Here is a 6,000-nt window from a genome sequence, read left to right as displayed (position 1 = left end):
TACATATGGGAAGAGCTAATTAGGTTCATTGGGCTATATTTTTCAATTAAGAGAACATGTAAAGTTGATACACAATGTAAAGGATGGTCCACAGAGAGTACAGGGCACAGGCATGTATATATATAACATTTAAGAAAAATGAAGTTTTAATATGACAAATTTGAATTTAAAGTAAAATAATGTTTTAATGAAGATAAAATAAAAATGTATTGATTTTTATATTGACTTTCATCATATAAATATATGAAAAACATGTATCCATGTTCATGTAAATATACACATATAATTTTACTGCAATAAAAATTTGATATATCCACCACACAAAATTTCAAAGTGTCCTGTTTTATTTGTAGTCTTATTATTTATTTTCTCAATTGCTATAATTTTCTTGTTATTCTGTTTGTGATTAATTTTCCTACACTTCAATACCTTATGAGCTGTAAATTAAACAGGGATATTTTTCTAATCAAAATATGTTAAAATATATGATATTTTATTCGTTAAGATAATGAAATCTCAATGTTTTGTTAATACTTGTTGTTTGCTTAAATATTTGAAACTACATCATATACAGCTAAGTTTAGTCATTGGTATCAATACTGACTGAAGTAAAGGGGTAATTTCGTAATGTGTTTCTTTGCCATTCTTTCTCCCAAGGTTATAACTAAAGCAATAAAGCAAACAAAAAACTTCCATATAATCTACTAATTTTTCTTCAACAATTTACAGAGATTTGGAAAAATATAATCAAGATTTTAGGTCATTTATTATATAGTATAGCAGAAATATGTAAAAAGGAGTTGGGAGAAGGGAAAAATAATTTATCAAGACAAATATAATATTTCTCTATAACATACCTAAAATATTCCTTCTTTCAGTCTCTTCATTGAGATATCTGCTTCAAAATTATAATTTACTTTTTCTATATCTGATTCTTCACTATTTAACACATTTATTATATAATATATTATTAAAATTAGACTGGATTTGTTGCAATCTGAAATGTCTCCTGGTGCTTAGATTAAAGGCTTGTTTTACCACTGGTGAGCACTGGTAAAGAGTGTGAAACACACTAGCATTTGGCTGATCGCTGGATTTATTGGAATAAATGAATGGAGATAGTGAAAACTATTGGCTATAGCCAAGCATGGAGGAACTAAAGCATAGGTGTCTTCCCCTTGAACAGTGCATCTTTTCTCATATGCTTGCTGTTTTTCCACTTAGTTTCCAGGATACCATGACAGAAGTCAAGTATCTATAAGAAACAGTTCCATGTCTTACCATGGAAGTCAAAGAAATAGAAACATCTGAGCTGGGTTGACACTTTTAAAATCTGAAGCAAGCTATACTTGGGTGTTTTATGATTGGAATAAATTAATTAAAACACAGTGAATGTTGGTTATGCCTATTTGTGGCTATTATTTGGTCTGTAAATATTGGTAGTTCCTGGGAAATTAGTTTTATTACATGAACTCTTGAAATATCACACATTACAGTAAAGCTGAGTTTGGAAAAAACAAGTAAGAGTATTTTTTTTCTCTTGTTTGAAAAAAGAGAAGAAAGTTTTGGGAAAGCAAAGTATATTACTTCATACATTTTTATAACCAGAGAATTTATCAAGTTTGCTTTTATATATAAACTTACTTCATTGTGCTTAACGACTTCTCTTTGAATTTTTATCTACTGTGTGTGGAGTTATCTAAGATAGTGGAGAAATACAAAATCACACACCAGTTATATTAATATAAATAATTAATATAAAGTAATAAACATTTATTTACTTTTTTGAAGATCAACAAGTTGTCATCAAAGTTTATGTATACAATTATTTTAGTATATCCTTGGTCATATGACTCAAGCCAATAGATACAAATCTAGTATTAATACAGTATCATTACTGACTATACATATGCCAATTGACAAGTATATCTACTAGTGTGTAGGCTTCCTATAAAATGGTTAAACTGATATGTGAAGAAAACTCAAAGGTAGGGTTTTACCTTAAATAAAATGCCACAGAGTGGAGAGATGGAACTTGTAGAGCCCACCTACAAAAGACAGGGCATCGACTCAGGGATGGAGTCGATTGGTATCCCACAGTCAAAAACTCTGACCCATAATTATTCTTGTCTGAAAAATTTCAGGGACAAAAATGGAGACAAACCTGAGGAAAGGAACGTTCATACCGACCGAAAAAAGGATTCAGCTCAAGGGGAAGCCCCAAGACCTGACACTGTTACTGAGGCTATAGAGTGCTCAAAAAAGGATCCTGTCATGACTGCCCTCCAGAAGACCGAACAAGCAGTTCAAATAGTAAGATGCAAATATTTATAGCAAAAGCAATATACAGCAAACTACTAGCCATTATCAAACTAAATAGAGAGAAACTTGAAGCAATCTCATTAAAATCAGGAACTAGAAAGTTGTCCACTCTCCCCCTCCCTATTCAATATGGTACTGGAAGTCCTGGCCAGAGCAAATAGACAACAACAAAAACAACGACAAAATCAAAGGGATTCACATTGGAAGGAAGAAGTCAAAATATCACTATTTGCAAGATGATATGATTGTATACTCAAGTGACCCCAAAGATTCCACCAGAGAACGTTTACCAGTAATAAAGAACTTCACCAAAGTGGATGACTATAAAATTAACTCAAATAAATCAGCTGGATTCCTCTAACAATGGGTAAACAGGCTGAGAAAAAATTAGGAAATTGACAGCCTTAATAATAGTCACAAAGACTACAAAATACATTGGGGTGACCCTAACCAAGTAAGTGAAAGATCTGTATGACAAGAACTTCAAGACTCTTAAGAAGGAAATTGAAAAAGATCTCAGAAGATGGAAAGTTCTTTCATTCTCCTGGATTGGCAGTATCAACATGTTAAAAATGGCCACCTTGCCAAATGTAATCTACAGATTCATTGCAATCCCCATCAAAATTCTAACTCAGTTCTTTATAGAGTTAGAAAAAGCAATTTCTAAATTCATCTGGAATAACAAAAATCTTAGACTAGTGAAATCTTTTGTCAAGAATCTAAGCACTTTTGGGAGAAACACCATCCCTGATCTCAAGCTATATTACAAAGCAATTGTGATAAAATAAACAAACAAAAACAAAAAAACAAACAAAAAAAACTGCATGGTTTTGGTAGAGATAGGCAGGTAAACAAATGGAACAAAATTGAGAATGCAGAAATGAACCCACATTCCTACAGTCACTTGATCTTTGACAAGGGGGCTAAAAACATTAAATGGAAAAAGGACAGTCTCTTCAACAAATGTTGTCAGTTCAACTGGCAGTCAGCATGAAGAAGAATGCAAATTGATCCTTTCCTATCTTCTTGTACAAAGCTCAGGTCAAAGTGGATCAAAGATCTCCACATAAAACCAGGTACACTGAAACTATTAGAAGAGAAAGTGGGAAAGAACTTAGAATACATTGTCACAGGGGAATAATTTCTGAATTGAACACCAATTGCTTATGCACTAAGACCAGGAATTGACAAATTGGACCTCATGAAATTGAAAAGATTGTGTTAAGCTAAGGATACTGTTAGAAAGACAAAAAGGCAGCCTGCCGATTGGGATAAGATCTACATCTTATTCCAATTTTACATATGATAGAGGGCTAGTATTCAATATATACAAAGAACTCAGGAAGTTAGACTAATAGAGAATTAAATAAAGCTATTAAAAAAGGGGGTATAGATCTAAAAAAATTCTCAGCTGAGGAACATTGAATGGCTGAAAAGCACTTAAAGAATTGTTCAACATCCATATTCATCAGGGAAATGCAAATCAAAACAACCCTGAGATTCCACCTCAAACCAATTTGAATGGCTAAGAACCAAAACTCAGATGACAGCAGATGCTGGCGAGGATGTGGAGAAAGAGGAAAACTCTTCCACGGTAACTGGGGTTGTAAGATGTTACAACCAGTCTGGAAATTAGTCTTGTGTTTCTTCAAAAATAGTACTATCTGAAGACCCAGCTGTTCCACTCCTGGGCATATACCACAAAGATGCTTCAAGATATATTAAGGACACATGTTCCACCATGTTTATAGCAGTCTTATTTGTAAATATCCAGAAGCTAGAAAGAACCCAGATGTCCTTCAATAATGTAATAGATACAGAAATTGTGGTACATTTATACAATAGAGTACTACTCAGCTATCAGAAACAATGACTTTACAAAATTTCTAGGAAAATTGATGGAACTAGAGTATATCATCCTGAGTGAGGTAACCCAGTCACAAAAACACAGATGGTATGCACCCAGTGATAAGCAGATACTAGCCCCAGAAAGCTCTGATTATCCTAGAAACTGTTCTCAGACCAGATGAAGGTCAAAAAGTGGAAAGGACAAAATGTAGAAGCCTCAGTCCTTCTTATAAGAGAGAACAAAACACTCATGGGAGGAGGTACAGGATCAAGTGGAAGAGTAGGGACTGAAGAGGGAATAGTTCAGAGGTTGCCTCACTGGAAGGTCCATCCCTGTCCCAAGCATTATAGTAGATGCTGGGAGGTGCTTGCTGGCAGGAACCAGATAGAGGTGACTCCTCACGGGCTCTGCCCAAGTAATGCTTCTGAACATGATTGAAGCTAAGACTGAGTGAGCATGTGGACCCCAATGGAGAAGCTAGAGTATGGACTGAAGGAGATGAAAGGATTTCCAACCACTTGGGAAGAACAACATTATCAATTAACAAAAATTTCCAGAGCTCCCAGTGAGTAAAACACCAACCAGTTACTATACATGGAGAGACCCATGGCTCCAGCTGCATACTTAGAAGAAGATAGCATTATCTGGCATCAATGGGAGGAGAGGCCTTTGGTCCAGTGAAGCTTTTTTCTGAGTGTAGAGTAATGCTAAAGCACTGAGGTGGGTGTTGGTGGTTGGGAGAGGGAGCATCTACATGGAAGCAAGGAAGGGGGACAGGGACTGGAATAGGTGGAAAGGGGATTACATTTGAAATATAAATGCAGAGAATATCCAATAAAAAAGAGAACAAATACAAATCCCGATATTCCCTTCTTTTTATTTTTATATTAAAATCTCAGAATCCAGGTCTAGAAAGGTAGCTTAGCAGTTAAGTGTGCTCAACTCCTGAAGAGGATTCTTCTTCAGCTTCCATCTCCCATTTCTCAACTCTGACCTATCACATGGAGGTTCACAATAGTCTCTAACTCTAGTCCTAGGAGATTTTCTTCCCTCTCTTCAACTGCAAGGAGACGACTCACAAATGGAGCACAGCTATTTTTGCATGCAAACAAAAATGTATAAGCAAATTAAAAGTAGCCTACAATCAAAATGCACACAACTTAGTGCTTTCTAATAAGTTTATAATCTTCACTTTATATTTTAAAATGTGTTACATTTTAAAAGCTAAGTGTAGCAAAAGTTTATATATAATGATATTGAATCTCATACACTTTATGATTTCCTTTTTCCCAATAGAGAATTTTGAGGTCAATTTTTGTCCTTTTCTTAATTGAGAGGCAGTGGCAGTGGTGTGAGGTAATAATAAATTTGAGGTCACAAACTAAAATTATTAGTATAAAATTTGACTCCGTATAGTCTACTTTAAAATCATTTCCCTGTACATGTCAATGAATGGTGTCCAGTATAATCCTGGGTTACATGACATGTATGCATTTCTCCTATCTCATGAAAAAAAGTGATGCACTTTTCAACACAGAAGTAGACTAGGAAAAAAGATAATAAAATAATAAAATACAGTCTAAGATTTTATTTAAGAGCCCACTTGGACCTTTTGTTCAGAACATTGTAGTCAATGTATTTTTGCTATTGACATGAACTCCCTAAAGGTGAATATTGTATGAGATTATATGTTTCTGTGAGACAGCCAAACTAAATACTGTTAGGTGGTGAATGAATCATGAGTTGTACTTTGCTTTTGTATAAATTTCTAAAATAAACAAATCAAAATATTTAGCAATCAGCCATCAAAAGAAAAGTTTTACCAATTG

Source organism: Micromys minutus (assembly GCF_963924665.1).
Source record: "Micromys minutus genome assembly, chromosome: 20".
NCBI classification, from domain to species: domain Eukaryota; kingdom Metazoa; phylum Chordata; class Mammalia; order Rodentia; family Muridae; genus Micromys; species Micromys minutus.
This window is presented reverse-complemented; position numbering follows the sequence as displayed.